This window comes from Amphiprion ocellaris, chromosome 14 (assembly GCF_022539595.1).
Source record: "Amphiprion ocellaris isolate individual 3 ecotype Okinawa chromosome 14, ASM2253959v1, whole genome shotgun sequence".
In the NCBI taxonomy this organism is placed as follows: Eukaryota; Metazoa; Chordata; class Actinopteri; family Pomacentridae; genus Amphiprion; species Amphiprion ocellaris.
Genome location: NC_072779.1, coordinates 21,736,202 through 21,758,538, shown reverse-complemented (window position 1 = coordinate 21,758,538; position 22,337 = coordinate 21,736,202). Strand labels below are relative to the sequence as shown.

The window sequence follows — 22,337 nt, the reverse complement described above, 5'->3', positions numbered from 1 at the left end:
ACGGCGGCTGTCCCACCTCCGCTGCTGCCTCCTGCTCTGGTCCACCAGGAGGCTGTCCCACCTCCGCTGCTGCACCCTGCTCTGGTCCACCCGGAGGCTGTCCCACCTCCGCTGCTACAGCCTGCTCTTCTCCAACGGCGGCTGTACCACCTCCGATGCTGCATCCTGCTCTGCTCCACCCGGCGGCTGTTCCACCTCCGATCCTGCATCCTGTTCTGCTCCACCCGGCGGCCGTTCCATCTCCGCTGCTGCCTCCTGCTCTGCTCCACCCGGCGGCTGTGTCACCCTTACCTGCTGCATCCTGGTCTTCTCCACCCGGCGGCCGTCCCACCTCCGCTGCTGCCTCCTGCTCTGTTCCACCCGGCGGCTGCTCCACCTCCGATCCTGCCTCCTGCTCTGCTCCACATGGCTGCTCTTCCACCTCTCCACACTGCTGCTGTTCCACCTCTCCACTCAGCGGCTGTCCCACATCCGATGCTGCATCCTGCTCTGCTCCAACCGGCGGCTGTCCCACCTCCGATCCTGCATCCTGGTCTGCTCCACCCGGCGGCCGTTCCATCTCCGCTGCTGCCTCCTGCTCTGCTCCACCCGGCGGCTGTTCCACCTCCGCTGCTGCATTCTGCTCTGTTCCACCTGTCGGCTGTTCCACCTCCGCTGCTTCATCCTGCTCTGCTCCACCCGGCGGCTGTCCCACCTCCGCTGCTGCATCCTGCGATGCTCCACCCGGCGTCTGTTCCATCTCCGCTGCTGTCTCCTGCTTTGCTGCTGAGTACAGAGTTGGAGCAGCAGCTGTGTAGAGCATAGCAGGAGGTAGCAGTGGAGGTGGAACAGCATTCGGGTGGAGCAGAGCAGGAGGAAGCAGCGGTGGAAAAGCTGCTGAGTGGATAGGTGGAGCACCTCCGCTGCTGCATCCTGTTCTTCTCCACACGGCGGTTGTTCCAACTCCTCTGCTGCATGGTGTTCTGCTCCACACGGCGGCTGTCCCACCTCCGCTGCTGCCTCCTGCTCTGGTCCACCCGGAGGCTGTCCCACCTCCGCTGCTGCACCCTGCTCTGGTCCACCCGGAGGCTGTCCCACCTCCGCTGCTACAGCCTGCTCTTCTCCAACGGCGGCTGTACCACCTCCGATGCTGCATCCTGCTCTGCTCCACCCGGCGGCTGTTCCACCTCCGATCCTGCATCCTGTTCTGCTCCACCCGGCGGCCGTTCCATCTCCGCTGCTGCCTCCTGCTCTGCTCCACCCGGCGGCTGTGTCACCCTTACCTGCTGCCTCCTGCTCTGCTCCACCCGGCGGCCGTTCCATCTACGCTGCTGCCTCCTGCTATGCTCCACCCGGCGGCCGTTCCACCTCCGAAGCTGCATCCTGCTCTGCTCCACCCGGCAGCCGTTCCACCTCCGATGCTGCATCCTGCTCTGCTCCACCCGGCGGCCATCCCACCTCCGCTGCTGCCTCCTGCTCTGCTCCACCTCCGATGCTGCATCCTGCTCTGCTCCACCCGGCCGCTGTCCCACCTCCGCTGCTTCCTCCTGCTCTGCTCCACCCGGCGTCTGTTCCATCTCCGCTGCTGCCTCCTGCTTTGCTGCTGAGTAGAGAGTTGGAACAGCAGCCGTGTAGAGCATAGCAGGAGGTAGCAGTGGAGGTGGAACAGCATTCGGGTGGAGCAGAGCAGGAGGAAGCAGCGGTGGAAAAGCTGCTGAGTGGATAGGTGGAGCACCTCCGCTGCTGCATCCTGTTCTTCTCCACACGGCGGTTGTTCCAACTCCTCTGCTGCATGGTGTTCTGCTCCACACGGCGGCTGTCCCACCTCCGCTGCTGCCTCCTGCTCTGGTCCACCAGGAGGCTGTCCCACCTCCGCTGCTGCACCCTGCTCTGGTCCACCCGGAGGCTGTCCCACCTCCGCTGCTACAGCCTGCTCTTCTCCAACGGCGGCTGTACCACCTCCGATGCTGCATCCTGCTCTGCTCCACCCGGCGGCTGTTCCACCTCCGATCCTGCATCCTGTTCTGCTCCACCCGGCGGCCGTTCCATCTCCGCTGCTGCCTCCTGCTCTGCTCCACCCGGCGGCTGTGTCACCCTTACCTGCTGCATCCTGGTCTTCTCCACCCGGCGGCCGTCCCACCTCCGCTGCTGCCTCCTGCTCTGTTCCACCCGGCGGCTGCTCCACCTCCGATCCTGCCTCCTGCTCTGCTCCACATGGCTGCTCTTCCACCTCTCCACACTGCTGCTGTTCCACCTCTCCACTCAGCGGCTGTCCCACATCCGATGCTGCATCCTGCTCTGCTCCAACCGGCGGCTGTCCCACCTCCGATCCTGCATCCTGGTCTGCTCCACCCGGCGGCCGTTCCATCTCCGCTGCTGCCTCCTGCTCTGCTCCACCCGGCGGCTGTTCCACCTCCGCTGCTGCATTCTGCTCTGTTCCACCTGTCGGCTGTTCCACCTCCGCTGCTTCATCCTGCTCTGCTCCACCCGGCGGCTGTCCCACCTCCGCTGCTGCATCCTGCGATGCTCCACCCGGCGTCTGTTCCATCTCCGCTGCTGTCTCCTGCTTTGCTGCTGAGTACAGAGTTGGAGCAGCAGCTGTGTAGAGCATAGCAGGAGGTAGCAGTGGAGGTGGAACAGCATTCGGGTGGAGCAGAGCAGGAGGAAGCAGCGGTGGAAAAGCTGCTGAGTGGATAGGTGGAGCACCTCCGCTGCTGCATCCTGTTCTTCTCCACACGGCGGTTGTTCCAACTCCTCTGCTGCATGGTGTTCTGCTCCACACGGCGGCTGTCCCACCTCCGCTGCTGCCTCCTGCTCTGGTCCACCCGGAGGCTGTCCCACCTCCGCTGCTGCACCCTGCTCTGGTCCACCCGGAGGCTGTCCCACCTCCGCTGCTACAGCCTGCTCTTCTCCAACGGCGGCTGTACCACCTCCGATGCTGCATCCTGCTCTGCTCCACCCGGCGGCTGTTCCACCTCCGATCCTGCATCCTGTTCTGCTCCACCCGGCGGCCGTTCCATCTCCGCTGCTGCCTCCTGCTCTGCTCCACCCGGCGGCTGTGTCACCCTTACCTGCTGCCTCCTGCTCTGCTCCACCCGGCGGCCGTTCCATCTACGCTGCTGCCTCCTGCTATGCTCCACCCGGCGGCCGTTCCACCTCCGAAGCTGCATCCTGCTCTGCTCCACCCGGCAGCCGTTCCACCTCCGATGCTGCATCCTGCTCTGCTCCACCCGGCGGCCATCCCACCTCCGCTGCTGCCTCCTGCTCTGCTCCACCTCCGATGCTGCATCCTGCTCTGCTCCACCCGGCCGCTGTCCCACCTCCGCTGCTTCCTCCTGCTCTGCTCCACCCGGCGTCTGTTCCATCTCCGCTGCTGCCTCCTGCTTTGCTGCTGAGTAGAGAGTTGGAACAGCAGCCGTGTAGAGCATAGCAGGAGGTAGCAGTGGAGGTGGAACAGCATTCGGGTGGAGCAGAGCAGGAGGAAGCAGCGGTGGAAAAGCTGCTGAGTGGATAGGTGGAGCACCTCCGCTGCTGCATCCTGTTCTTCTCCACACGGCGGTTGTTCCAACTCCTCTGCTGCATGGTGTTCTGCTCCACACGGCGGCTGTCCCACCTCCGCTGCTGCCTCCTGCTCTGGTCCACCAGGAGGCTGTCCCACCTCCGCTGCTGCACCCTGCTCTGGTCCACCCGGAGGCTGTCCCACCTCCGCTGCTACAGCCTGCTCTTCTCCAACGGCGGCTGTACCACCTCCGATGCTGCATCCTGCTCTGCTCCACCCGGCGGCTGTTCCACCTCCGATCCTGCATCCTGTTCTGCTCCACCCGGCGGCCGTTCCATCTCCGCTGCTGCCTCCTGCTCTGCTCCACCCGGCGGCTGTGTCACCCTTACCTGCTGCATCCTGGTCTTCTCCACCCGGCGGCCGTCCCACCTCCGCTGCTGCCTCCTGCTCTGTTCCACCCGGCGGCTGCTCCACCTCCGATCCTGCCTCCTGCTCTGCTCCACATGGCTGCTCTTCCACCTCTCCACACTGCTGCTGTTCCACCTCTCCACTCAGCGGCTGTCCCACATCCGATGCTGCATCCTGCTCTGCTCCAACCGGCGGCTGTCCCACCTCCGATGCTGCATCCTGGTCTGCTCCACCCGGCGGCCGTTCCATCTCCGCTGCTGCCTCCTGCTCTGCTCCACCCGGCGGCTGTTCCACCTCCGCTGCTGCATTCTGCTCTGTTCCACCTGTCGGCTGTTCCACCTCCGCTGCTTCATCCTGCTCTGCTCCACCCGGCGGCTGTCCCACCTCCGCTGCTGCATCCTGCGATGCTCCACCCGGCGTCTGTTCCATCTCCGCTGCTGCCTCCTGCTTTGCTGCTGAGTACAGAGTTGGAGCAGCAGCTGTGTAGAGCATAGCAGGAGGTAGCAGTGGAGGTGGAACAGCATTCGGGTGGAGCAGAGCAGGAGGAAGCAGCGGTGGAAAAGCTGCTGAGTGGATAGGTGGAGCACCTCCGCTGCTGCATCCTGTTCTTCTCCACACGGCGGTTGTTCCAACTCCTCTGCTGCATGGTGTTCTGCTCCACACGGCGGCTGTCCCACCTCCGCTGCTGCCTCCTGCTCTGGTCCACCCGGAGGCTGTCCCACCTCCGCTGCTACAGCCTGCTCTTCTCCAACGGCGGCTGTACCACCTCCGATGCTGCATCCTGCTCTGCTCCACCCGGCGGCTGTTCCACCTCCGATCCTGCATCCTGTTCTGCTCCACCCGGCGGCCGTTCCATCTCCGCTGCTGCCTCCTGCTCTGCTCCACCCGGCGGCTGTGTCACCCTTACCTGCTGCCTCCTGCTCTGCTCCACCCGGCGGCCGTTCCATCTACGCTGCATCCTCCTGCTATGCTCCACCCGGCGGCCGTTCCACCTCCGAAGCTGCATCCTGCTCTGCTCCACCCGGCGGCCGTTCCACCTCCGATGCTGCATCCTGCTCTGCTCCACCCGGCGGCCATCCCACCTCCGCTGCTGCCTCCTGCTCTGCTCCACCTCCGATGCTGCATCCTGCTCTGCTCCACCCGGCCGCTGTCCCACCTCCGCTGCTTCCTCCTGCTCTGCTCCACCCGGCGTCTGTTCCATCTCCGCTGCTGCCTCCTGCTTTGCTGCTGAGTACAGAGTTGGAACAGCAGCCGTGTAGAGCATAGCAGGAGGTAGCAGTGGAGGTGGAACAGCATTCGGGTGGAGCAGAGCAGGAGGAAGCAGCGGTGGAAAAGCTGCTGAGTGGATAGGTGGAGCACCTCCGCTGCTGCATCCTGTTCTTCTCCACACGGCGGTTGTTCCAACTCCTCTGCTGCATGGTGTTCTGCTCCACACGGCGGCTGTCCCACCTCCGCTGCTGCCTCCTGCTCTGGTCCACCCGGAGGCTGTCCCACCTCCGCTGCTGCACCCTGCTCTGGTCCACCCGGAGGCTGTCCCACCTCCGCTGCTACAGCCTGCTCTTCTCCAACGGCGGCTGTACCACCTCCGATGCTGCATCCTGCTCTGCTCCACCCGGCGGCTGTTCCACCTCCGATCCTGCATCCTGTTCTGCTCCACCCGGCGGCCGTTCCATCTCCGCTGCTGCCTCCTGCTCTGCTCCACCCGGCGGCTGTGTCACCCTTACCTGCTGCCTCCTGCTCTGCTCCACCCGGCGGCCGTTCCATCTCCGCTGCTGCCTTCTGCTATGCTCCACCCGGCGGAAGTTCCATCTCCGCTGCTGCCTCCTGCTATGCTCCACCCGGCGGCTGTGTCACCCTTATCTGCTGCATCCTGCTCTGCTCCACCCGGCTGCTGTTCCACTTCCAATGCTGCCTCCTGCTCTGCTCCACCCGGCGGCCGTTCCATCTCCGCTGCTGCCTCCTGCTATGCTCCACCCGGCGGCCGTTCCATCTCCGCTGCTGCCTCCTGCTATGCTCCACCCGGCGGCTGTGTCACCCTTATCTGCTGCATCCTGCTCTGCTCCACCCGGCTGCTGTTCCGCTTCCAATGCTACCTCCTGGTCTGCTCCACTCGGCGGCTGTCCCACCTCCGATGCTGCATCCTGGTCTTCTCCACCCGGCGGCCGTCCCACCAATGCTGCTGCATCCTGCTCTGCAAAAACCAAGCAGCTGCTCCACCTCTCCACTCAGGGGCTGTTCCACCGATGCTGCCTCCTGCTCTGCTCCACCCGAGTGCTGTTCCACCTCCGCTGCTGCATCCTACTCTGTTCCACCCGGCGGCTGTGTCACCCTTATCTCCTGCCTCCTGCTCTGCTCCACACGGCGGCCGTTCCACCTCCGATGCTGCATCCTGGTCCTCTCCACCCGGCGGCCGTCCCACCACCGCTGCTGCATCCTGCTCTGGTCCACCCGGCGGCCGTCCCACCTCCGCTGCTGCCTCCTGCTCTGTTCCACCCGGCGGCTGCTCCACCTCCGATCCTGCCTCCTGCTCTGCTCCACATGGCTGCTCTTCCACCTCTCCACACTGCTGCTGTTCCACCTCTTCACTCAGCGGCTGTCCCACCTCCGATGCTGCATCCTGCTCTGCTCCAACCGGCGGCTGTCCCACCTCCGATGCTGCATCCTGCTCTGAAAAACCAAGCAGCTGCTCCACCTCTCCACTCAGGGGCTGTTCCACCGCTGCTGCTGTGACCTGCTCTGTTGCACCTGTCCACTCAGCTGCTGTTCCACCGCTGCTGCCTCCTGGTCTGCTCCACCCGAATGCTGTTCCACCTCCACTGCTACCTCCTGCTCTGCTCCACATGGCTGCTCTTCCACCTCTCCACACGGCTGCTGTTCCACCTCTCCACTCAGCGGCTGTCCCACCTCCGATGCTGCATCCTGCTCTGCTCCACCCGGCGGCTGTCCCACCTCCGATGCTGCATCCTGGTCTGCTCCACTCGGCGGCTGTTCCACCTCCGATCCTGCATCCTGTTCTGCTCCACCCGGCGGCCGTTCCATCTCCGCTGCTGCCTCCTGCTCTGCTCCGCCCGGCGGCCGTTCCATCTACGCTGCTGCCTCCTGCTCTGCTCCACCCGGCGGCCGTTCCACCTCCGAAGCTGCATCCTGCTCTGCTCCACCCGGCGGCCGTTCCACCTCCGATGCTGCATCCTGCTCTGCTCCACCCGGCGGCCATCCCACCTCCGCTGCTGCCTCCTGCTCTGCTCCACCTCCGATGCTGCATCCTGCTCTGCTCCACCCGGCCGCTGTCCCACCTCCGCTGCTTCCTCCTGCTCTGCTCCACCCGGCGTCTGTTCCATCTCCGCTGCTGCCTCCTGCTTTGCTGCTGAGTAGAGAGTTGGAACAGATGCCGTGTAGAGCATAGCAGGAGGTAGCAGTGGAGGTGGAACAGCATTCGGGTGGAGCAGAGCAGGAGGAAGCAGCGGTGGAAAAGCTGCTGAGTGGATAGGTGGAGCACCTCCGCTGCTGCATCCTGTTCTTCTCCACACGGCGGTTGTTCCAACTCCTCTGCTGCATGGTGTTCTGCTCCACACGGCGGCTGTCCCACCTCCGCTGCTGCCTCCTGCTCTGGTCCACCCGGAGGCTGTCCCACCTCCGCTGCTACAGCCTGCTCTTCTCCAACGGCGGCTGTACCACCTCCGATGCTGCATGCTGTTGCACCTGTCCACTCAGCTGCTGTTCCACCGCTGCTGCCTCCTGGTCTGCTCCACCCGAATGCTGTTCCACCTCCACTGCTCCCTCCTGCTCTGCTCCACATGGCTGCTCTTCCACCTCTCCACACGGCTGCTGTTCCACCTCTCCACTCAGCGGCTGTCCCACCTCCGATGCTGCATCCTGCTCTGCTCCACCCGGCGGCTGTCCCACCTCCGATGCTGCATCCTGGTCTGCTCCACTCGGCGGCTGTCCCACCTCCGATGCTGCATCCTGGTCTTCTCCACCCGGCGGCCGTCCCACCAATGCTGCTGCATCATGCTCTGCAAAACCAAGCAGCTGCTCCACCTCTCCACTCAGGGGCTGTTCCACCGATGCTGCCTCCTGCTCTGCTCCACCCGAGTGCTGTTCCACCTCCGCTGCTGCATCCTACTCTGTTCCACCCGGCGGCGGTGTCACCCTTATCTCCTGCATCCTGCTCTGCTCCAGCCGGCGGCTGTCCCACCTCCGATGCTGCATCCTGGTCTGCTCCACCCGGCGGCTGTTCCACCTCCGATCCTGCATCCTGTTCTGCTCCACCCGGCGGCTGTTCCACCTCCGCTGCTGCATTCTGCTCTGTTCCACCTGTCGGCTGTTCCACCTCCGCTGCTGCATCCTGCTCTGCTCCACCCGGCGGCTGCTCCACCTCCGATGCTGCATCCTGCTCTGCTCCACCCGGCGGCTGTCCCACCTCCGCTGCTGCATCCTGCGATGCTCCACTCGGCGTCTGTTCCATCTCCGCTGCTGCCTCCTGCTTTGCTGCTGAGTACAGAGTTGGAGCAGCAGCTGTGTAGAGCATAGCAGGAGGTAGCAGTGGAGGTGGAACAGCATTCGGGTGGAGCAGAGCAGGAGGAAGCAGCGGTGGAAAAGCTGCTGAGTGGATAGGTGGAGCACCTCCGCTGCTGCATCCTGTTTTTCTCCACACGGCGGTTGTTCCAACTCCTCTGCTGCATGGTGTTCTGCTCCACACGGCGGCTGTCCCACCTCCGCTGCTGCCTCCTGCTCTGGTCCACCCGGAGGCTGTCCCACCTCCGCTGCTGCACCCTGCTCTGGTCCACCCGGAGGCTGTCCCACCTCCGCTGCTTCAGCCTGCTCTTCTCCAACGGCGGCTGTACCACCTCCGATGCTGCATCCTGCTCTGCTCCACCCAGCGGCTGTTCCACTTCCGATCCTGCATCCTGTTCTGCTCCACCCGGCGGCCGTTCCATCTCCGCTGCTGCCTCCTGGTCTTCTCCACCCGGCGGCCGTACCACCACCGCTGCTGCATTCTGCTCTGCAAAAACCAAGCAGCTGCTCCACCTCTCCACTCAGGGGCTGTTCCACCGATGCTGCTGTGACCTGCTCTGCTCCACCCGAGTGCTGTTCCACCTCCGATGCTGCATCCTGGTCCTCTCCACCCGGCGGCCGTCCCACCACCGCTGCTGCATCCTGCTCTGGTCCACCCGGCGGCCGTCCCACCTCCGCTGCTGCATCCTGCTCTGTTCCACCCGGCGGCTGCTCCACCTCCGATCCTGCCTCCTGCTCTGCTCCACCCGGCGGCCGTTCCACCTCCGCTGCTGCATCCTGCTCTGCAAAACCAAGCACCTGCTCCACCTCTACACACAGGGGCTGTTCCACCGCTGCTGCTGTGACCTGTTCTGTTGCACCTGTCCACTCAGCGGCTGTTCCACCAATGCTGCCTCCTGCTCTGCTCCACCCAAGTGCTGTTCCACCTCCGCTGCTACCTCCTGCTCTGCTCCACACGGCGGCCGTTCCACCTCCGATGCTGCATCCTGGTCCTCTCCACCCGGCGGCCGTCCCACCACCGCTGCTGCATCCTGCTCTGGTCCACCCGGCGGCCGTCCCACCTCCGCTGCTGCCTCCTGCTCTGTTCCACCCGGCGGCTGCTCCACCTCCGATCCTGCCTCCTGCTCTGCTCCACCCGGCGGCCGTTCCACCTCCGATCCTGCCTCCTGCTCTGCTCCACATGGCTACTCTTCCACCTCTCCACACTGCTGCTGTTCCACCTCTCCACTCAGCGGCTGTCCCACCTCCGATGCTGCATCCTGCTCTGCTCCAGCCGGCGGCTGTCCCACCTCCGATGCTGCATCCTGGTCTGCTCCACCCGGCGGCCGTTCCATCTCCGCTGCTGCCTCCTGCTATGCTCCACCCGGCGGCCGTTCCATCTCCGCTGCTGCCTCCTGCTATGCTCCACCCGGCGGCTGTGTCACCCTTATCTGCTGCATCCTGCTCTGCTCCACCCGGCTGCTGTTCCACTTCCAATGCTACCTCCTGGTCTGCTCCACCCGGCGGCCGTCCCACCTCCGATGCTGCATCCTGGTCTTCTCCACCCGGCGGCCGTCCCACCACCGCTGCTGCATTCTGCTCTGCAAAAACCAAGCAGCTGCTCCACCTCTCCACTCAGGGGCTGTTCCACCGATGCTGCTGTGACCTGCTCTGTTCCACCTGTCCACTCAGCGGCTGTTCCACTGCTGCTGCCTCCTGCTCTGCTCCACCCGAGTGCTGTTCCACCTTCGATGCTGCATCCTGGTCCTGTCCACCCGGCGGCCGTCCCACCACCGCTGCTGCATCCTGCTCTGGTCCACCCGGCGGCCGTCCCACCTCCGCTGCTGCCTCCTGCTCTGTTCCACCCGGCGGCTGCTCCACCTCCGATCCTGCCTCCTGCTCTGCTCCACCCGGCGGCCGTTCCACCTCCGCTGCTGCATCCTGCTCTGCAAAACCAAGCACCTGCTCCACCTCTCCACTCAGGGGCTGTTCCACCGCTGCTGCTGTGACCTGTTCTGTTGCACCTGTCCACTCAGCGGCTGTTCCACCAATGCTGCCTCCTGCTCTGCTCCACCCGAGTGCTGTTCCACCTCCGCTGCTACCTCCTGCTCTGCTCCACACGGCGGCCGTTCCACCTCCGATGCTGCATCCTGCTCTGCTCCACCCGGCCGCTGTCCCACCTCCACTGCTTCCTCCTGCTCTGCTCCACCCGGCGTCTGTTCCATCTCCGCTGCTGCCTCCTGCTTTGCTGCTGAGTAGAGAGTTGGAACAGCAGCCGTGTAGAGCATAGCAGGAGGTAGCAGTGGAGGTGGAACAGCATTCAGGTGGAGCAGAGCAGGAGGAAGCAGCGGTGGAAAAGCTGCTGAGTGGATAGGTGGAGCACCTCCGCTGCTGCATCCTGTTCTTCTCCACACGGCGGTTGTTCCAACTCCTCTGCTGCATGGTGTTCTGCTCCACACGGCGGCTGTCCCACCTCCGCTGCTGCCTCCTGCTCTGGTCCACCCGGAGGCTGTCCCACCTCCGCTGCTGCACCCTGCTCTGGTCCACCCGGAGGCTGTCCCACCTCCGCTGCTACAGCCTGCTCTTCTCCAACGGCGGCTGTACCACCTCCGATGCTGCATCCTGCTCTGCTCCACCCGGCGGCTGTTCCACCTCCGATCCTGCATCCTGTTCTGCTCCACCCGGCGGCCGTTCCATCTCCGCTGCTGCCTCCTGCTCTGCTCCACCCGGCGGCTGTGTCACCCTTACCTGCTTCCTCCTGCTCTGCTCCACCCGGCGGCCGTTCCATCTCCGCTGCTGCATCCTGCTCTGGTCCACCCGGCGGCCGTCCCACCTCCGCTGCTGCCTCCTGCTCTGTTCCACCCGGCGGCTGCTCCACCTCCGATCCTGCCTCCTGCTCTGCTCCACCCGGCGGCCGTTCCACCTCCGCTGCTGCATCCTGCTCTGCAAAACCAAGCAGCTGCTCCACCTCTCCACTCAGGAGCTGTTCCACCGCTGCTGCTGTGACCTGCTCTGTTGCACCTGTCCACTCAGCTGCTGTTCCACCGCTGCTGCCTCCTGGTCTGCTCCACCCGAATGCTGTTCCACCTCCACTGCTACCTCCTGCTCTGCTCCACATGGCTGCTCTTCCACCTCTCCACACGGCTGCTGTTCCACCTCTCCACTCAGCGGCTGTCCCACCTCCGATGCTGCATCCTGCTCTGCTCCACCCGGCGGCTGTCCCACCTCCGATGCTGCATCCTGGACTGCTCCACTCGGCGGCTGTCCCACCTCCGATGCTGCATCCTGGTCTTCTCCACCCGGCGGCCGTCCCACCAATGCTGCTGCATCCTGCTCTGCAAAACCAAGCAGCTGCTCCACCTCTCCACTCAGGGGCTGTTCCACCGATGCTGCCTCCTGCTCTGCTCCACCCGAGTGCTGTTCCACCTCCGCTGCTGCATCCTACTCTGTTCCACCCGGCGGCTGTGTCACCCTTATCTCCTGCCTCCTGCTCTGCTTCACACGGCGGCCGTTCCACCTCCGATGCTGCATCCTGGTCCTCTCCACCCAGCGGCCGTCCCACCACCGCTGCTGCATCCTGCTCTGGTCCACCCGGCGGCCGTCCCACCTCCGCTGCTGCCTCCTGCTCTGCTCCACCCGGCGGCTGTTCCACCTCCGCTGCTGCATTCTGCTCTGTTCCACCTGTCGGCTGTTCCACCTCCGCTGCTGCATCCTGCTCTGCTCCACCCGGCGGCTGTCCCACCTCCGATCCTGCCTCCTGCTCTGCTCCACATGGCTGCTCGTCCACCTCTCCACACTGCTGCTGTTCCACCTCTCCACTCAGCGGCTGTCCCACCTCCGATGCTGCATCCTGCTCTGCTCCAACCGGCGGCTGTCCCACCTCCGATGCTGCATCCTGGTCTGCTCCACCCGGCGGCCGTTCCATCTCCGCTGCTGCCTCCTGCTCTGCTCCACCCGGCGGCTGTTCCACCTCCGCTGCTGCATTCTGCTCTGTTCCACCTGTCGGCTGTTCCACCTCCGCTGCTGCATCCTGCTCTGCTCCACCCGGCGGCTGTCCCACCTCCGCTGCTGCATCCTGCGATGCTCCACCCGGCGTCTGTTCCATCTCCGCTGCTGCCTCCTGCTCTGCTCCATCTCCGATGCTGCATCCTGCTCTGCTCCACCCGGCCGCTGTCCCACCTCCGCTGCTTCCTCCTGCTCTGCTCCACCCGGCGTCTGTTCCATCTCCGCTGCTGCCTCCTGCTTTGCTGCTGAGTAGAGAGTTGGAACAGCAGCCGTGTAGAGCATAGCAGGAGGTAGCAGTGGAGGTGGAACAGCATTCGGGTGGAGCAGAGCAGGAGGAAGCAGCGGTGGAAAAGCTGCTGAGTGGATAGGTGGAGCACCTCCGCTGCTGCATCCTGTTCTTCTCCACACGGCGGTTGTTCCAACTCCTCTGCTGCATGGTGTTCTGCTCCACACGGCGGCTGTCCCACCTCCGCTGCTGCCTCCTGCTCTGGTCCACCCGGAGGCTGTCCCACCTCCGCTGCTGCACCCTGCTCTGGTCCACCCGGAGGCTGTCCCACCTCCGCTGCTACAGCCTGCTCTTCTCCAACGGCGGCTGTACCACCTCCGATGCTGCATCCTGCTCTGCTCCACCCGGCGGCTGTTCCACCTCCGATCCTGCATCCTGTTCTGCTCCACCCGGTGGCCGTTCCATCTCCGCTGCTGCCTCCTGCTCTGCTCCACCCGGCGGCTGTGTCACCCTTACCTGCTGCCTCCTGCTCTGCTCCACCCGGCGGCCGTTCCATCTCCGCTGCTGCCTCCTGCTATGCTCCACCCGGCGGCCGTTCCATCTCCGCTGCTGCCTCCTGCTATGCTCCACCCGGCGGCTGTGTCACCCTTATCTGCTGCATCCTGCTCTGCTCCACCCGGCTGCTGTTCCACTTCCAATGCTACCTCCTGGTCTGCTCCACCCGGCGGCCGTCCCACCTCCGATGCTGCATCCTGGTCTTCTCCACCCGGCGGCCGTCCCACCACCGCTGCTGCATTCTGCTCTGCAAAACCAAGCAGCTGCTCCACCTCTCCACTCAGGGGCTGTTCCACCGATGCTGCTGTGACCTGCTCTGTTCCACCTGTCCACTCAGTGGCTGTTCCACCGCTGCTGCCTCCTGCTCTGCTCCACCCGAGTGCTGTTCCACCTCCGCTGCTGCATCCTGCTCTGCTCCACCCGGCTGCTGTTCCACTTCCACTGCTACCTCCTGCTCTGCTCCACACGGCGGCCGTTTCACCTCCGATGCTGCATCCTGGTCCTCTCCACCCGGAGGCTGTCCCACCTCCGCTGCTACAGCCTGCTCTTCTCCAACGGCGGCTGTACCACCTCCGATGCTGCATCCTGCTCTGCTCCACCCGGCGGCTGTTCCACCTCCGATCCTGCATCCTGTTCTGCTCCACCCGGCGGCCGTTCCATCTCCGCTGCTGCCTCCTGCTCTGCTCCACCCGGCGGCTGTGTCACCCTTACCTGCTGCCTCCTGCTCTGCTCCACCCGGCGGCCGTTCCATCTCCGCTGCTGCCTCCTGCTATGCTCCACCCGGCGGCCGTTCCATCTCCGCTGCTGCCTCCTGCTATGCTCCACCCGGCGGCTGTGTCACCCTTATCTGCTGCATCCTGCTCTGCTCCACCCGGCTGCTGTTCCACTTCCAATGCTACCTCCTGGTCTGCTCCACCCGGCGGCCGTCCCACCTCCGATGCTGCATCCTGCTCTTCTCCACCCGGCGGCTGTCCCACCTCCGATGCTGCATCCTGGTCTGCTCTACCCGGCGGCTGTTCCATCTCTGCTGCTGTTTGTGGTTGTTAAGTGTCTCCAGTTGCTTATTTTACGTGTCTTTTTGGTCATTTTGTATCTGTGTTCATTTTATGGGTCTTTACAATTGTTTTGTGTCTTTTTGTGGCAATTTTGTATATTTTTGTGGTTGTTTTCTGGTCTCGTTGTGGTTGTTTTACGTCTCTTTAGTTGTTTAGTTGTGTGTCTCTTTTACTCACATGTCACAGGTGAACTTCCAATGGTTCCATCCTTGCAGAATAAGCTTTAATCTGCCTCACAGGGTTCGTTCAGGCTCACTGGAAGGACGACTGGTATTTTGGCCACCAGTGTTTGAACGGCTGCAACCCTTTGCTGCTGCGTCAGACCCACATCCTCCCTTCAAACCTGTCCGTCACCGCCAGCATGCTCCACCCCTTCCTGCCCGAAGGCTCCTCGCTCCAACGCGAGCTCCAGGTGTGTGTTCACCTCTCTGATTCCCAGGTGTTGTGTGTTTTTAGTCGTGTGTGCCGAGGTTGTGTGATGTGGCAGGAAGGGAGGATTTACCTGTTGGACTACGAGGTTTTGGATGGCGTCCCGGCCAACGTGGTCAATGGGAAGCAGACGTACCTGTTGGCGCCGCTGTGCCTCCTTCACCTGAACCAGCAGAGCCAGCTGGTCCCCATTGCCATCCAGGTGAGCTCCTCATACAGGTAGGTGATGATCAGCATTCACTGTCAAAACAAAATGTGTAAAAGGCTTTGACAATCTGGCAGCAAGAGATCCAGAAAGAAAATGGAATACTGTAATGTTTAAAAGCTGTAAAAATTGTGAAAATAATGACAAATACCTTTAAAACATTGATAAGAGACATATACACAAATACACACGATAAAAAAACTAATTATTTTTTTTGTTTTGTCTGATTTTCTGATTGTTTTGAGTCTTTTCCTGGTTGTGTTGTGTTTGTGTGACCACTTTATGTCTTGTGGTAATTTTATGTCTATTCTGATTATTTTGTATGTCTAATTGTCTTGTGTCCTTTCGTAGTGATCGTTTTGTGTGTTTTTCTGGTTGTTTTATGTTTGTTTTTGGTCATTTTGTGTGTATGTGATGGTTTTGTGTTTTTTTTGGTTGTTTTGTGTCATTTTGTATCTTTTTGTGTCAACTGTGTCTTTTTGAGGTTATTTTGTGTCATTTGTGTCTCTCTGAGGTTGTTTCGAGTCTCTGGTTATTTTGTGTCATTTTGTGTCTTTTTCTGGTTGTTTTGTGTCTGTGTGATCATTTTGTGTCTTTTTGTGGTAGTTTTCTGTCTTTTTGTTGTGACTGTTTTGTGTGTTATTCTGGTTTGTTTTTGGTCATTTGGCATGCATGTGATAATTGTGCGTCTTCTGTGGCTGTTCTGTGTCTTTTTTTCTGGTTGATGTATGTCTCTTTGTGGTTATTTTGTATCTTTTTGTGGCTGTAATGTGTCGGGTTTTGGTTATTATGTGTCATTTTGTGGTTGTTTTGTCTTTCTGTGATTGATTTATGTCTCCTTTAGGTTATTTGCGTCTTTTTGTGGTCGTTGTATGTCAGATTTTAGTCGTACTTTTGTCTGTGTCTATGTGATCATTTTGTGTCTCTTTGTGGTTGTTTAATGTTTTATGTTTTGTGTTTTATTTTGTGTCTCATCCAGATGTGCAGTCATGTTATTTCCTCCACTACATTAAGATTTTTTTCTTAAATCTTTACAATTATTTTACAGATAATATTACATTATGATATCTGTAATTTAATAACCTCTACAAAATAACAATTAAACATGATTGGTCAGTTTTTTAGTCCTAAATATACTTAATTTATTTTTTATATGATGGCACATATCTGTAAAATAATGTTTTTTAAAAATATATTTTAAAAATGCAATTAAAAATGGTTAAAATACTCAGTTTTGACAGTGTGGTGACCCATTTCCACATTATAGTAAACTGTTCTGCTAAGCTCTCATCATTCTGAGACGTTGTCTAACAGCTGATCTGTGGGTTCCTCAGCTGCAACAGAACCCGGGTCCTCAGAACCCGGTCTTCCTGCCCTCTGACCTGACCTCTGACTGGCTGCTGGCTAAGATCTGGGTTCGTGCTTCCGACTTCCAGTGTCACCAGCTGGTGTCGTACTACCTGAGGACCCACGTGATTGGGGAGCTGTGCTGCGTGGCCACGCTGAGGCAGCTGCCCGATCTACACCCGCTGCACCAGGTACAGCAGCACAACAACAACACAACACGGACCCACAACGTTTTTTTGCACTTTTGTGGTTGTTTTGTGGTTGTTTTGTGCCTTTTTGTGGTTGTTTTGTGCGTTTTTGTGGTTGTTTTGTGTCTTTTTCTGGTTGTTTTGTGCCTTTTAGTGGTTGTTTTGTGGCTTTTTGTGACTGTTTTGTGTGCTTTTGGTCATTTTGTGTAGTCATGTTATTTCCTCCTCTCTGATTGGTTGTTTTTGTGTCCATCTGTTGATGCCACATGTTAAGACGTCGCTGCAGATAAACCTTCAGGCTCGAACGTCTCTGCTGGCAGCTGACGGTGTGTTTGATAAGGTAAAACCTCACAAACAATAGAGTTGAACAAGTCTAACAATGTAAAACGGTTGTTTTGGGGTTTTTTTGCTTGTTTTATGTCTTAATCCGGTTGTTTTATGTCTTTTTGGGTGTTTTTATGTTTTGTTCTGCTTGTATTGTGTCTTGTGTCACTTTTGGTCATTTTGTGTTTGTGTGATTACTGTGTGTCGCTTTGTGGTTCTTTTGTATCTTTCTGTGGTTCTTCAGTGTCTTTTTGTGGTTATTTTATGTCTTTCTGTGGTTATTTTGTATCTTTTTGTGGTTCTTGTGTGTCCCTGTGGTTATTTTGTGCCTTCCTGTGGTTATTTTGTGGCTCTTTTGTGTCTTTTTGTTGTTATTTTGTGGCTTTCTATGTTTATTTTGTGTCTTTTTGTGGTTATTTTATGTCTTTCTCTGGTTCTTTTGTGTCTTTTTGTGGTTATTTTATGTCTTTCTGTGGTTATTTTGTGCGTTTTTGTGGCTCATTTGTCTTTTTGTTATTTTGTGTCTTTCTGCAGTTACTTTGTGTCTTTTTGTGTTTCTTTTATGTCTTTCTGTGGTTTTGTGTCTCTGCGGTTCTTTTGTGTCTTTTTGTGGTTCTTTTGTGTATTCCTGTGGTTCTTTTGTGTCTTTCTGTGATTATTTCGTGTCTTTCTAGGGTTATTTTGTGTCTCTTTTGGTTGTTTGTCTTTTGAACTGCAGATAAGAACAGTAATGCGTTTTTTCTCCTCACTGTATCTCCTGTTGGTCCTTCAGGCGATGGGCTCTGGTCTGAAGACGTTACCCGTCCCGGGCCTCGGCCAAGACCACCTATCGGTCCCTGTGCATCCCTGATGACCTGAAGGACCGTGGCTTGGACAACCTGCCGCAGAGCTACTACACTCAGGACGCACTGAAGGTCTGGGACGCACTGCACAGGTAAACAAACGCACCTGATCACTCCATGTAAAAAAACACTTTTTCACCTGAGACATCAAGATCTGTGTGTGTGTGTGTGTGTGTGTGTGTGTGTGTGTGTGTGTGTGTGTGTGTGTGTGTGTGTGTCAGTTTTGTAGTCAGTTGGGTAAATGTTTATTACAGCAGAGACGATGACGTTCAGTTGGACTCGGAGCTTCAACACTGGATCACAGATATCAACACACACGGCTTCACGCACAACTCAGGTTCTGTTTGTTTGCTTGTTCATTGTAAAAAGCTGATCGTAAAATGTACAGTAACTAGCTGGCAGCAATTGGCAACTTGCTGTAGTTTGTTTTACAGTAAGCTTACTGTAAACTTAATCACAGTAACGATGTTGTTTACAGTAATAATTATCTTGCTGTAAATGCAATCACAGTAATAGGGTACTGTATTTATTGTCACAGCAATGATGTGAAGCATGAGATCACTGTAACAAGCATTATTGTACTTTTTTAATACTGTAAATAAATTAGTTGTGAAAAATTATATATACTGTAAAATAAACAGTCCCTTATCACAAAAATTTATCACCATATATATATATATATATATAATATATATATATATATATATATATATATATATATATATATACATTTTTCATTTTGTAGACAACACTTAATACACTGGACCAAATGTCTTTTATTTTAATCAGACCTGAAGAATCTAAGTTTCTTTTCACGACAATTTAAAAATATAAGTTATTCAAAGGTTATATTGACTATTTACTGTCAATTTACTCCATACAAAAATAAATGTATATATTTATACGGCTATCAAGAGACGTCTCATTTACACGATGTGGCAGTTCAGCTTTTAGGCTTGTTTTAGGCTTGTTTCCATAGAGCTGGTTGCTTGTTTCTATCATGAGATCTGGCAACGCTGATTAAAAGTCTCACCTGGTATTACTTGTTCTGTCTACATGTGGACTGAGGGACTCATTTTTTTGTTGGACCATCTTGCCAGTCCTTCTGCTCGCTTGATCTTTGGAGGCACACTTCCTCTGCTCTGAATTTATCCTGACAAAAATCTTCAAACACAACACACATCATACATTACACCAGTTAAGGAGAAAAATATGGCTAAAATGATCCACATAGTACTATTTACTGGTCCATGCGTGTGTAATAACCCCCAACAGATCTGGTCCACTAAGTCTTTCCAGAATGTTCTGTTTGAAAAATAGAATAACTTACATTTTGTAACTGGGTCAAAGTTTTACCTGTCAATGTGTTGTTTGTCTGGCCCGCTTTGGTCGTCAGTTTTCCCTCAGCAGTTAACAGCAGAAAAACGAGTGATGAAATTTACCAAACAGACATAGCTAACAGACATAGAGAATGGACGTAGCTAACAGATGTAGCTAACAGACATAGCTAACGGATATAGCTAACAGACGTAGCTAACAGACAGCTAACGGACATAGCTAACAGACGTAGCTAACACAGAAACACACACATAGCTAACAGACGTAGCTAACACAGAAACGCACACATAGCTAACGGACTTAGCTAACACACAGACGCGCGCGCGCTCTAACGTACGCGGTTTAAATTTAACGTTTATCCGGTAACGTTACTCCTTGGTTAACTTCTTAACATTATCAACAAATGTAAAAACCGAACTCTATCAGAATTTCATCAGCAAATAGTTTTCTTAAAGTCCAGGACACTGACTAGCTAATCTAGCGGATCTCTAGCTAGCGGATCTCTTTTCTCTCTCAGTCAGTTACCGTTGGACACACCTGGCCGTTACCGGACCAAACTACTTCAATTTAACGTAAAATTACAAAATAATGAAGTGAGTTACTTGCTGGAGTCACTTACAAAAAGTAGAATCTTGACTAGTGAGGTCCAGGAAACAACTTTGGAATAAAACAGGCGACCAGAAACTAAAGTTTAGGAGGATATTAAGATGGCGGCTCCTCCGTTTTAATATGTTTGTTGGGAACGATGCAAAATGTCCTGTGAAAATTCCCGCTTAAAATTAGTCATGTGATTCACAGTAAAGAAGTATCTGCAGTAAATTTATCCTCTCAGTGAATTTTACCCATGATGCATTGCAGATCTACAGCAACTTACTGTAGACAGGTTCTACAGTGGATGTTTGGTCATTTTACAGTAATATTACCGTAAAAACTACAGGAAAAACTGCAGAAACTTGTTACAGTGTTGATTAACTGCCCCACTGTAGTTTGTGTTCATGTCAATGTGTGCACAGAGACAGTAAAAAATCTGCAAATTTTCACATTACTGAGACGTGAGGACATTTACACAAATTTATAAATGCAAACACAAATGTACATAAATGAGCAAATCTGCACAAATGATTAACATTTACAAAGCTAAAGATAAAGCTTTAAATGTGTACACAAAGCTGTATATGTTTAAACAAACAAATGGTGCATGCAAATCTATACAAAAGTGAATGTATACAAATACAAAAAATAAATTAGTCTAATAAGTCTCGGTAAATGTGTACACAAATGAGTGTAAACCCGTACATAAACTATTAAAATGTACACAAATCTACAGACAAAAAATATCTACACAAAAAAATATGTGTTCGCAGGTCAGTCATATGTCTGCAAATCTACACAAATACTGTATATACACAAATATGAAAATGTTTACAAAGATGTGTTCAGATATTGACATATTTATAAAACTGGAAATGTAAACACAAAATTGTAAATGATTATATACAAATGTACAAATGTGTAAATATCTACACCAAAAATGTAAATATGCAACCAAATCTGTAAATGTGTGTAAATATTTACATGAATGTGTAAATGTGAACACGTCTGTGCAGGTTTCCCTCAGTCCTTCAACACCAAAGCTGAAGTGTCCAAGTTTGTCATGATGATCATTTTTTCGTGTTCAGCTCTGCACTCTGCTGTTAACTTCTCTCAGGTGAGTCAAACACAGGCACACTACAGAACAACAACAATAGAAATAAAAATAACAACAACAGCAATAATAACAATAACTAGAAAAGTACTCAGAGAGCTCAGTACTCTTCCAAGGCCACTCATTCCCCCATATGGCATTGTCAGAAATGCAGCATTTTTCTTTAGAAATGCAGTATTTGTTCATTTATTAATTATTGATGATCAGAAATCACAGCACCATAGAATATTTCTGTACCCGCAAACAAAATGACCTTGCACTGAGCACAGGTGTGTGTTCTGCATGTGTACGTTATGTACGGATACCAAATCACGTGACCTAAATATGTAGTGGGCAGCGGGAATTGATGGGACTCAGAAACACTCCACAATTTAATTAGTGTTCACTTTTTGTCATGGCTATCTGGCAATGATGCGGAAATCTTAAACAAATCTCCACATTTGTCCAAAATGATTAGAAATTTGTTAAACATCTAGGATGGCTTAGAAGAGTTCCAAAAATGACTAAAAACAATAAAAAACACGTACACAATGACTCATAAAATAAATGTGTTCTCAAAATGTAATTTTAACAAATCCGTGGATCCAGACTATAAGCCACATCACTGCCAAAATCTAATTACTTGGTCCTTGTGTCATTTCTGACCTTCCTGAAAATTTCATCCAAATCCATTAGTCCGTTTTTGAGTCATGTTGCTCACAGACAGACAGACAGACAGACAGACAGACAGACAGACAGACAGACAGACAGACAGACCAACACAAATCGTCAAATAACTCCACCGAGGCTCTGCCTCCTTGGCGGAGTAAAAATTCTCACTATGATGACAATGTGTATAAAAATATTACAAAGGAGAGAAAAATTGATCATTAGTTGAGTCATTCTGACTGTATAGACGTGAGATTTAAAACAATTTAAATCTGAAAAATTAAATTTCTCTCACACTGAACCAGGAAGGTTTTCTTTGCTCACAAATACAGGATTCATTTCATTCATGTTTTCTATACTAAAGGCCTCACACTGCTTTTCTCTCTGAACATCTGGAACATCTGCTCCTTCATTCCTTTAACATCTGCTCCTTCCTCTGCTGCAGCTGGACTTTGCTCTCTGGATGCCCAACTGCCCGGTGGCCATGTTGCGTCCTCCTCCGCAGGTCAAAGGCGGCGTGACGGAGGACGACATCCTGTCCTTCCTGCCCGACGTCAACTCCACGTGTCGCGTCCTGATGACACTGGAGATGCTGTCGCAGCCCGCCCACGACTCTGTGAGGCTCCGCCCACCTCGATAATAAATAAACTCGAAATTAACGCGTTAAAATCCCAGCCCTAAAAATAATAGTAAAACGTTTTTTTTTCTTTCTGTGCATCCCGGTCACGGTCTGCGGCCCGGGGGTTGGACACCCCTGTTTTAGACGAGGCGTGACTTTGGCTGCGCCCGTCTTTCCCAGACAGTCTGTGGTCGCTGTCTTAATATAACGCGATATATAATACAAATAATGTGAGTGTGTGTCTCCCCCTGCAGGTTCCTCTGTGCCACTACAACGAGGCCATCTTTGCAAACGGCGCCCACCGCAGGCTGGTGGAGGAGGTGCAGGCTCAACTTGCCACCATTTCTAAAGACATCGTTGAGCGCAACAGCCGGCTGGAGCTGCCGTATCCGTACCTCTGTCCATCACACATCGAGAACAGCGTCATCATCTGACCTCATCCGACAGCAGCAATTATTGATAACAGGAGTG

The 22,337-nt window shown here is 55.5% G+C and overlaps 1 pseudogene; it reads left to right on the top strand.

Annotated features, from left to right (window-relative positions):
• The first annotated feature begins 7,271 nt into the window (after positions 1–7,271).
• On the top strand, positions 7,272–22,300 carry LOC111570537 (hydroperoxide isomerase ALOXE3-like; annotated as a pseudogene).
• The last annotated feature ends 37 nt before the right edge of the window (positions 22,301–22,337 follow it).